We start from the raw sequence: 12,583 nt of genomic DNA on the forward strand, positions 1-12,583 counted from the left end.
TTCTTAATTCTCCTTTCCTTTCTCTCCAAGTGATCCTGTTATCTCCCATGATTCCAAGGACTTTCTACAGAATAATGACCTTAACGGCTGTAATTCTAGACCTGATCTCTCTTTCCACCTCCAGACCTGCATCTCCATCCAGACACAGCACCTCAGACTCATAGCAGGCTTACCAGTGGGGTCTGTATCTTCCTCTTTCCTCCTTATGTATTTTCCTCCTCCCTCTCTCAGGGAAAAACACCACTAGCAACCCAGTGGTCAAAATCAGAATCTGTGGGTTCATCAGGGATAATTCCTTTCCTTCACTCTCCTTCTTAGCACACTGAATGACTCACCACATTCTGTCAGTTCGATCTTGTTACTAAATCTCAAACCTGTGCACTTTTCTCCATCTCCATAGCCACAGTTTTATTCCAAGGCTTCGTTCCTTTTTATTATCTCTATCACTTTGTATACCAGCTTGCTAAAGAGGCCATAACAAATACCACAGACTGGATGGCTTAAGCAATGAAAATTTATTTGCTCACAGTTAGGAGTCTGAAATCAAGGTGTTGGCTGGGGCTTGATCTCTCTAAAAGCTCTAGGGGATGACTTTTCCTTACCTCTTCCTAACTTCTGGTGGTTGCCAGCAATCTTGGCATTCCTTGACTTGTAAGCAATCACTCCACTCTCTGCCTATGTAGTCACATGGTGTTTTTCCTTTGCATGGCTTTGTATAAACTCTCTTCATTTTATAAGGACACCAGTCATTGGATTAGAGTGCAAACTAATCCAGTGTGACCTCATTCTATCTTGATTTTATCTGCAAAGACCTTATTACCAAATAAGGTCACATTCACAAGTACCAGGGGTTAGGACTTCAACATATCTTTTGGGGGGACAAAATTCAACCCACAAAAGCTTCTGAACTGACTTGACTGTGTCCCCAGACCAGCTTTACTACCTTCCTCCTGAATTTCCACTTTCTGCCCGAATTTCCAAATAAACATCTCGTTTTGTCTTTCTCCAACTTAAAATCTTTCAGTGGATCTACGTAATAATTTACTCTCTGGATGAATTACCATGACATGCAAACCTTCTGAAACCATTATTCTGCCTACATTTCTATGTTCATCTTTTGCTATTACCTGTTTTTACCCCTGCTACCCATTATTCTATGTGCATATATATATATATATATATATATATGCAGATTTTTGTGAACATAACTGTTCAATTCCTTTGGGTAAATACCAAAGAGTATCATATGGTAAGTATCATATGATCATATGGATCATATGGTAAGAGTATGTTTAGTTTTTTTTTTAAAAAAACACCAAACTATCTTAAAAAATGGCTGTACCATTTTGCATTCCCACTGGCAATGAGTGAGTGTTCCTGTTGCTTCCCATCCTTGCAAGCATTTGATGTGGTTAGTGTTCCGGATTTTGGCCATTTTAATAGATTCGTATTGGTATCTCATTGTTGTTTAATTTGTATTTCTCTGATGACGTATGGTGTGAAACATCTTTTCATGTATTTATTGGTCATCTGTATACCATATTTCACAAAGTGTCTGTTAAGGTCTTTGGCCCATTTTTTAATCAGGTGGTTTGTTTTCTTATTGTTGAATTTTAAGAGTTCTTGGTACATTTGCGATAACAATCTTTTATCACATGTGTCTTTTGCTAGCATTTTCTCCCAGTCTGTAGCTCATCTTCTCATTCTCTTGACAATGTCTTTCATTGAGCAAAAGTCTTTAATTTTAATGAAGTCCAGCTTATCAACTATTTCTTCCTTGGATTGTGCCTTTGGTGTTGTATCTAAAAAAGCATGAATGATTATATTTTCAAAGTCATCTAAAAATGTTCCCCCAGAATAATTTCAGGTTGAAAAGCTGAGAAAAAGATTTGCGTTGGGAAATTTCAAAACAAAATTTTGCCTGTGCATTTCAGAGACTTAGTCTGTGCATTTCCTGTACTTAGTCTTCCTGTCTTGATATGTTCTTATGCAAGTTTTATAATCATGGAAAGTATTAATGTTTCAAATCTTGGTTATTTGTAAAATAAGGAGAAGCAGGGAAATTAAATAATGGCACTAGGCTCTCATTTTCTTTCTGCAGAATACATTCATCTTTAGGAAATATAATTATTCTCCTTTGTATTAGTTCTTTTCTTTACAAAAATTAATGACTATAATACAAAACCTTTTCCTTTGACTTAGATGAGAACAGCATGAGGACTCAAATAGCCTTTTGGTTTTCAGTCAGTTGTGTAAAAAGGGAAAAAGATGGCATTTTAATAGGTCAAATCACATTAAAACAAGCTCTAAGGAACTGTCCACATTCTTTGTATAGAAATGCAATTGAACTTGATATATTAATCTTAGACAAACAGCTTCCTAAACTCTTATGAGTATTAATTGTTCAATGCAGGATCTTCTGACTTACTTATGAAGTAAACATTCATATTATTTGTGACGATTGACAAGATTTTTCTTTCCAAATTTTAATATTTCTATTTTAAAAAAATTATTACCACACTGTCTAGAGCAGTGATAGTGGCCAAATTTGTTTTGTATGTGAATTTGAAAAGAAAGCTTCTAACTTTTTATTATTAAAAATAATGTTTGCTGAAAATGTATTGAAGATGCCTTTAGTCAGATTAAGAAATTGCCTTATATTACTAGTTTGCTAGGGCAGTCTTTATCATAAATGAACACTCAATTTTTATCAAAGGCTTTTCCTTCATTTATTAAGTATGATCATGTTTTATCCTTTAATCAGGTCGTATCCTTTAAATCAAGTCTGTGTATGTGTGTGTTTTCTGTTGTTAACAGTTACTTTAACTCTTTCGTTTTGTCTTTGCTTAGTATATCTTGTACTAAACTTTGAATTTTAGCCTTTTCATGTCCTTAATCTTTAGATGTGTTCCTTGTAGATAGAATATTCAGCAGTAATTTATTAATTGGTTAGGCACTGGTGATTTAATGGAGAATAAGAGATATAAGTTCCCTGACCTCATGAAATGTACATTGACATGGGAGAAATAAAATAAATATGTACACAAATAGTAACAAAATGGTTATAGACTGTGATTAGTACTATGAGGTACAGAAACAGAGTGCTAGGATAGAGGATAATGGATGCAGACTACTTTAGATAGTTTGGGTAAGGAAGACACCTAAAAGAAGGCAATGCTTAATCTAAGACCTGAAGGATAAGAAAGAGCCAATCATGCAAGGAGCTAGGAAATCAAACATACCAGAGTGGGAAATGCACACAGGGCTTCCCTGGTGGCGCAGTGGTTGAGAGTCCGCCTGCCGATGCAGGGGACGCGGGTTCGTGCCCCGGTCCAGGAAGATCCCACATGCCGTAGAGCGGCTGGGCCCGTGAGCCATGGCCGCTGAGCCTGCACGTCCAGAGCCTGTGCTCCACAACGGGAGAGGCCACAACAGTGAGAGGCCCGCGTATCGCAAAAAAAAAAAAAAAAAAATCAGAAAAGAAATGCACACAGACGTCCTGTGTCAGTATGAACTTAGCATGCTCTGGGATCTGCAGAAGACTCTAACTTGAACACTGTGAGCAAGGGATTGGAGAGTCCAAAGAGAATACTAGAAAGAGAGAAAGCAGAACATTTTTGTCATGATAAAGAATATGTATGTAAATCCAACGGTAAAACATTGAAAGTTTTTACAAAGGGGCACAACATTTTGAACTTAGGTTTATAAGAGTTCATAATGATTTCCATGTAGAAATGATGGAGAGATGGGGTGAGGAAGCACAGACACCAGATAGGATGCTACTGCAGTGAGTGATGCTGGTGACTTGGATTAAGATGGGGAGAGTGGACAAATCTGGAATACATTTTGGATGTAAAACTAATAGAACCTGCAGGTATTTTGGATATAGGGGGTGAGGTACCCGAAAGAGTTGGGCATGCTTCTAATGGTCATGCCTCATAGTGGTAACTTTAACTGAACTGAGAGAGTTACAGAGTTGTAAAGAAGATGGAATATTTGTTTTGGGGTGTATCCATGTGTGACTTCTGGGGAATGGTTGTATAAATAAAGGGATCAATTTTAGACACATTATCATTGAGATGTCTTTGAGACATCCAAATGGAAATGTCAAGTTAGGTATCTATACATGTGTGCAACTTAGAGGAAGTATATGGACTAGAGATACAAATTTGGTGATTGCTATCACATAAAATAGCAGTTAAAAACATGGTTTTGAATCCAGACTGCCTGAGTTCATCTGGCTTTTCAATTTCCTAGCTATGCAGCCTAGGGCAATTTATTTAACCTATCTGATTTCAGAATTGTCACCTATAAAGCTATGATAATGATGCTAGCAACTATCTTATATAAATTAGTTAATACATGTAAAGAATTTAGAAAAATTTCTACTTATATTAACCCTAAATAAATCTTAGCTGCTAGCATCATCATCATCATCATCAGTAGCTCAATGGGTTAAATTTTGGGGGTAAATTTTCCTTCTTAATTAAAGTATCGTGAAAATAATACTTTACTCAAAGATAACGACTTTCTAATAATGAATTTTAAGGTGAAGACAAACATTAGCAGGAAAATTATTACAGGAGAAATACTTTTGGAAGCACAGTATTTTGTAGCCTTCAATCAGAATGCGAAATCAATAACCTCTGCCATTTTCTATATGAGATCCACCTTAAAATCTAGCCCATCCAGTGTCAGTATGTACTACGTACTAAGATACTGTTTGTAGATGGAATACTACCAAAATATAATGATAATAGTTTGGATTTTAAAAATTGTATATTCCCTAGAATGTTCTAGGAATTCGTTGAACACCACTCACAAGTTAAAAAGATCTTTTGGGCTTCCCTGGTGGCGCAGTGGTTGGGGGTCTGCCTGCCGATGCAGGGGACACGGGTTCGTGCCCCTGTCCGGGAGGATCCCACATGCCGCGGAGTGGCTGGGCCCGTGAGCCATGGCCGCTGAGCCTGCGCGTCCGGAGCCTGTGCTTCACAACGGGAGAGGCCACAGCAGTGAGAGGCCCGCGTACTGAAAAGAAAAAAGATCTTTTGCCAAATCTGATACCACGATTGTGTGTATTTCAAGCTGTTCTATTACATTTGCCAAACAGACTCCCTTTTCCACTTCCAGTACAAACTTATAATTCAAAATACACACACCAAAAAGAGCGATTCTTTACAATTGTTGGCCACTGAATGAAGTCATAATCCTCGTCCGATTCAAACAACTGGATTATTTTTCTATCGGCCAGTGGTCCTAGACTGCATGATCTCTCAGAGACATGTAAATGTTTATGTGATAGAATTGTCAGATAGAAAGAAAACATGAGAATCTATAGTTGAACCACAGTCCCTAGGCTCTCCATGCTGGTAATAAATATTGTGGTGCACTCTAGTGGTCGAAGGAGATAGGCTAGAAGATCTGGAGGTGCACTAGGATTAGCAGTCGTCATTGTTATTTTTAAAAATGTACCACCAATCGTGGGTTTCAAAACATGACTAAGGGAATGTTTCATGTAAAAGGTGGAACTCACATAAGAAACTTGCCCCTCTCCACCCAGAAAATACCTGGGAAGAAAATAACTGCGTTTCTCTAGTAGTAGAACACCTCAGTTTAAATAGAAATATAATGTGTGTTGCTGAAGGTTTATGATCACTTTATTTTATTTTATTTATATTTTATTGGAGTGTAAAAGGGAACCCTCTTGCACTGTTGGTGGGAATGTAAATTGATACAGCCACTATGGAGAACAGTATGGAGGTTCCTTAAAAAACTAAAAATAGAACTGCCATATGACCCAGCAATCTCACGACTGGGCATCTACCCTGAGAAAACCATAGTGCAAAAAGACACATGTACCCCAATGATCATTTTACTTTTAACAGGAGTGGAGTTCATTGTTATCTTCTCATAACACAATAAGAAGTGTTTCTTTTAAAAAAGTATTTTTCAATTGAAGCTGTCAGAGATAAGAGTATGTACATGTGAATAAAACAAAAATGGACATAAATATAAATTATGTATTTGCACATACATTGATAAATGTTCATTCTAGATGTTTTTGTAGTTATGTCCTACCTTCTCATCATACCCCTGGCTTTTACTCCCTGTAAGAAGTCCTAATTCTCAGGTCTCTGATTATTCATTTCTTGGCTCTCAAATTTCCTTGGGAGCCTCTTGTACTTCCTTCCCACTGTTAATCCTTTTCTGATAATTTGTATCTCCATCAATTGTAAATTTCTGGAAGATTCCCTGCCACTGCCAGATCACCCATCACAGTGCCTAGTGTATAATGGGCATCTGGAAATATCTGATGAGTGAGCAAATTCATGAACATTCTGATCTGCTGTTTTAGAGACTTACCACAATGATCGATAATATTCATAGGTCTGCACACTCTGAAGTCCCTGGCTCAGTCCCAAAAACTAGATAGGAGGGAGTTTGGACCTATTCAGAGCTGTTGTCTCCTTGAAAACCAGGTGCCATGCCAAGAAGAGCTGATTTCACATTTAGTTCCTTCCTTCCTTCCTAGGAAATAGCATGATATTCTCACTTGGGATACCCTAAGAGGGAAGGGAAAATTCACTCAGAAAACTCAGTGTCCATATCATTTTACTACATTAAAAGTGTGTGTGTGTGTGTGATCAAAGCTGAAATGGAGGCAAAACCCATCTATATGTGGTCCAGCGGAAAGACCCCAGGTTTAGGAATCTGGAGAACTGAGATGGTTACTCTGTAATCAACTTACCCCATGGCCTGAAGCAAGTAATGGATCATCTGTAGGTCCCAGGTGTCTTATTTATCAAATAGAACCATCATACACAGACTCAAATGAAACAACAGATAGGAAGTGTTTGGCAGAGATAATAAGGCTCTAAGGGCTGAAGGATTTTTGTTTATTTGTTTGTTTTTGGTTTTGTTTTTATTTAAAGGCATCGGGCTTTTCGAAGTATCATGATGCAGCTTTGGGAGAAATATTTGAATTTATCCAGTTACTTACTTAACAAATATTTTATTGAGCATCTATTATGTCCCTAGCATTCCTCTAGAAACAGAAAATAAAGAAAACCATGAGCAAAGCAAACACACATCTACCTTCATGGAACTTGTATTTTAGTGAGAGAGAGCAACAATGAATAGACTAATAATATGTAATGTATGAACATAAATTCAGTGTTGTGAAGAAAAATAAAGCAGGATAGAGAATGATGGAGACTGCAATTTTATTTAAGGTGACCACATATAGAAGGAGCTGTAAGATAACTCTTACTCTAAGAGTTATCTTACACTCTAAGAGTGGGTGAGAGGTGATGGTGCCTTGAGAAAAAAGGTGCAACAGTACAGATAGAAGGGATAGCATTTGGGATAAAATTTTTAGGTTGAGTTACAGTATTTCCTGATGGATTGGATGGGGAGCATGAAAGAAAGGAGTGTCAAGGGTGAGTCTAAGGTTTTTGTTCTGAGCCGTTGGATAACAGGTGATATTATTTATTTCTATGGTGAACGCTGGAAAGGGGGCAGTTTGAGGACTGTAAATAATGCATGAAACATACAGCACAGTCGCACTGAATAAAACTGTACTTAAAAGAGCAGTTGCCTTGAAAGCCTTGTTTTGACTGATTTTTACGAGGGAAATCGGCAGCATGATTCAAACACAGGCTCCTGGGCCAAGAGAGGCAGATGGTAGCTGTTCTTCAGGCTCAGATTTTAAAGGAAGAGTTTCCATTTATTTTTTTCTGAATACAGTTTCCAGTATCTTAGTTTATAAATATTTCTCTCAGATTGTGAATCTGGGCTTGTTTTGTCTGTGTATATTCAACTCTCATAGCCCTGGGTAAAGTTACCCATTTGGGAATCAGAGAGCTCACCCTGAAAAACAAATCGAGGCAGCCTTAAAAAAAGGTAAAATTGCTCCTCCAAGAAGTAGGAATATTGAAAATGAGACAATTTTGAGAGCCTTCGGTTTTGGATTTATAATAGAATATAAATCTTCTGAAAGAGTTTATTAGTCAGTCTTTTAGCCAACAGTTATTTGCTATGGTCATTTGCTATATGACCCTGTTTGTGGTATAAGGAAAAGAGTTGAGGCTCTCTAATCATCCAGGGGATTACAGATACTGTGCAAAAGGAATCTAGCTTCGGGCCTGGCCCATTGGATATCCAATGAATGGGATGCATTATTATACTATTTAGCATGTACCTTTACCTCTTTGGACCATTGTATATACTGCTTTCTCCATCTGGACTATGCTTCCATCCCTTTGTTGCCTTATAAATTCCACCTTGTTAAAGGTGCTACTCTAATGTTACCCCCTCCATGGAACCTTCCTTTTTCCCTCTACTCCTCGTTCCCAAGCACTTGGTTGGTTCATATTCCAAGCAGCAATGTTTTCCAAACTTCATTCACTTATCTCTCTCTTGAGTTTTTTTCCTATAGACCCATACACTTATGCCATTATAACTATATAATTTGCATATGTTGACCCACTACTTTTACTTAATTTAACTTCATCTTATTCAATACTTGTAAAATCAAATCAAAAGCCTGAGGTGCTTATTGTTTTATTCAACACATGAAAAATAAATATATACTATTAACATAAAAACAATGGTTTTTGTTTCAAACACAATCAAAAATCATTTCTCATATCACCGATGGACTGTATATCATGGTTTGAAAACCACTGGATTATGTATTTATTGTGGTGAAATAATGGATTGTTTAAATAGTCCCAATTCTCCACCCTCCCTCTATCCATACCCTTTACTTTGTCAACTTCATAGGGTTCTCCCAGTGTGGAAAGAGTGTAAATCCCTCAGGCTTGGCCATATGACTAGCTTTGGCTAACGGGATGTACCAGTAAAGGATGACAGGCCAGGATTGAGGTGTTTGAGTGAAGTACCTAGGGTGCAAAATTTAAGGCAGTATTCACTCTTAGGGGTGTGTCTCAGGCCCTGGAGGCTTGAAAAAGCTACTGGGCTTCCCTCTTGAATTTCTTCCAAGACAATGAAAAGAACATACTGACTGGTCCCAGAAGAAATATGAGAGATATGAGAAGCAGAGCTCCCCCACTATAGGTGCCCAAGTCAAGCTCAGTCTAACGTAGGGCCCCCAGCCAACTAACAAGAGCATGAGCAAGCCAGTCAAGATCAGCCAACCTTAATCCAGCTCCCAACATAACCACTGACCCATTAACTATAATAGTAAATAATTGTGGGTTTTAGTCACTGAGATTTGGGGTGTTTATAATACATAAATTAAAATTTATATGTTTTCAATTCTTCATTTTGAATCCATCAAGGGGGAGGACTATTTTATATCTGCGCACACCTAGTTCCTAGTACTCAGGAGATGCTAGCCAAGCAATTATTAAATAATGATTGATACTATTATCATGTATGGGATTTTCAACAAAAGCCATACACAGTCCCATGCCAGGGTATTTACATTTGCTGTTCCCTTTCCCTGGAAAACTTTTCTCTCAATATCTATACAGCTCCCTCTCTCACCTCCTTCAGTTTTCACTAAAATACTATTTCATCAGAGACCTTCCTTGTGATAGGCACTTTATCTAACTTGTCACTGCGCAGCACTTGCCATCCCTCTGCCTGTGGTTCTTATCATGGGATATAGGGACCGCTCAGAGGGGTTCTGGACAGGGGATTGTCAATCCTTTGCAAATGAATACAAAATTGTAAATGTGGTACAAATGTTTATTTTTCTTCAAGAAATTCCATAGCTTTCAAACTTTTTTAACAGCATCAGTGAATGAAAATAGGTTAAGAACCACTGTGAGTGAGTTTTGTTTTGGGTCAAAGTACTGTCACCTCCTCACATATTGTTTATTTGTTTATCATCTGTCTCCCTGCAGACTGGAAGATCCATGATCACAGGTTATTATTTTTTTTAACGCCTTTATTGGAGTATAATTGCTTTACAATGGTGTGTTAGTTTCTGCTTTATAACAAAGTGAATCAGTTATACATATACATATATCCCCATATCTCTTCCCTCTTGCGTCTCCCTCCCTCCCACCCTCCCTATCCCACCCCTCCAGGTGGTCACAAAGCACCGAGCTGATCTCCCTGTGCTATGTGGCTGCTTCCCACTAGCTATCTAGTTTACGTTTGGTAGTGTATATATGTCCATGCCACTCTCTCACTTTGTCCCAGCTTACCCTTCTCCCTCCCCATATCCTCAAGTCCATTCTCTAGTAGGTCTGCATCTTTATTCCCATCTTGACCCTAGGTTCTTCATGACCTTTTTTTTTTTTTTTAGATTCCATATATATGTGTTAGCATACGGTATTTGTTTTCCTCTTTCTGACTTACTTCACTCTGTATGAAAGACTCTAGGTCCATCCACCTCACTAAAAATAACTCAATTTCGTTTCTTTTTATGGCTGAGTAATATTCCATTGTATATATGTGCCACATCTTCTTTTTTTTTTTTTTTTTTTTTTTTTTAATTTATTTATTTTTATTTCTGACTGTGTTGGGTCTTCGTTTCTGTGCGAGGGCTTTCTCTAGTTGTGGCAAGCGGGGGTTACTCTTCATCGCGGTGCGCGGGCCTCTCACTGTCGCGGCCTCCTCTTGCTGCGGAGCACAGGTTCCAGACGCGCAGGCTCAGTAGTTGTGGCTCACGGGCCTAGTCGCTCCGCGGCATGTGGGATCTTCCCAGACCAGGGCTCAAACCCATGTCCCCTGCATTAGCAGGCAGATTCTCAATCACTGCGCCACCAGGGAAGCCCCACATCTTCTTTATCCATTCATCTGTTGATGGACACTTAGGTTGCTTCCATGTCCTGGCTATTGTAAATAGAGCTGCAATGAACATTGTGGTACATGACTCTTTTTGAATTATGATTTTCTCAGGGTATATGCCCAGTCGTGGGATTGCTGGGTCATATGGTAATTCTATTTTTCGTTTTTTAAGGAACCTCCATACTGTTCTCCATAGTGGCTGTATCAATTTACATCCCCACCAACAGTGCAAGAGGGTTCCCTTTTCTCCACACCCTCTCCAGCATTTATCGTTTGTAGATTTTTTGATGGTGGCCATTCTGACTGGTGGATCACAGGTTATTATATCAGTTGGTTTGTTCTTACTTTGTTTTTTTGCGGTACGCGGGCCTCTCACTGTTGTGGCCTCTCGCGTTGCGGAGCACAGGCTCCGGACGCGCAGGCTCAGTGGCCCTGGCTCACGGGCCTAGCCGCTCCGCAGCATGTGGGATCTTCCCGGACCAGGGCACGAACCTGTGTTCCTTGCATTGGCAGGCGGACTATCAACCACTGCGCCACCAGGGAAGCCCTGTTCTTACTTTTAATTTTGGTTATTCAATTCCATAGTTAATCTTTACAAAATTGGATAATCTTTATGATAAACCTGCAGCCCAGTGGAAGTCATTTTACCTGGGAGATGCTTGTAACTTTCCTCTGTCAAGGTAATGAAGCATCTTTCTACACATTCCACATCCCAAGCAGAAAGAAATCTTACAAAACAAACATCTTTCTTGGTCTTCATAAACAACCCACTTTTAAAATTGCCTTTTATTCAAAAAAAGCATTATTTTTGTAACTATCAAGAAATGTGCCATGGTTCAGAGAGACTCCTGTTTGAACGTCAGCTCTCTGTGATTAAAGTATATGGTCTGGAATAAGTGGTTTGATTTAAATCCTGCTTCTGCTAACTGACTAGTGGTAAAACCTTACTTACTTACATTAAGGTATTTACTTCCTATTTGTCTCAGTTCCTCTTCTTAAAAGTTAGAATAATAACAGTATTTACAACACAGAGGTTTTCTGAGTATTACTTGACTAAACAGCTCTAAAGTGATTTGACAGTTCATTACATATAATAAGCTTTCAGCAATGTTCACTCTAATGACTCTTACTAGTTGTGTTACTTTCAGTAAGATTCTTAGCCTCTCTTAGTTTACCACAGAAAGGGATATAATAGTAACTACCATCTCTCAGGGTTGAACAAGATTGATTTTGTGTCTGTTTCCATCTTCCAGAGCTTTTGCTATTACTGTACTCATGCTAATGTTCAACCACAGCATTTAAAGTAAAGGAGAAGCTCCTTTAATGATTCATGAGTGCTGTTATTTAACTTCTTTCACATACTGTTTGATACCAGGACTGCCATGAATAGCATGATAACAGTTTTTGGTTTTGGAGACTCCATTAAACACTGTACATGCTTTATGTCACTGAACACTGACAACTTTATGAAGCAGGTATAACCTCATTTTGCAAAAGAGAAAACTGAGACTCAGAGAAGCTATATAATTTTATTAAAAAGTATATTTTGCAAATACTAGCCCAGCCGAGATGTTTCCTTCTCTTATAGTATAGTAAGCTGTCTCCTGAATACCACCTCTAATTCCACTACGCCAGCACAGCAACCATTTTTATACCTCTGTGCTCTTTTGTCATATGCAGATTTTTCTTATAGTTGGCACAAAGGTAGTTTCATTTTTCACTATTCACCTAATATTATTTTTTAATATTATTAATTAAAGCTGTTATTAATTATTATATTTCTTGGCTGACAATTGGTACCACTGACTTTCCCCCATTT

The sequence above is a fragment of the Tursiops truncatus genome, chromosome 8 (assembly GCF_011762595.2).
Source record: "Tursiops truncatus isolate mTurTru1 chromosome 8, mTurTru1.mat.Y, whole genome shotgun sequence".
Lineage (NCBI taxonomy): Eukaryota > Metazoa > Chordata > Mammalia > Artiodactyla > Delphinidae > Tursiops > Tursiops truncatus.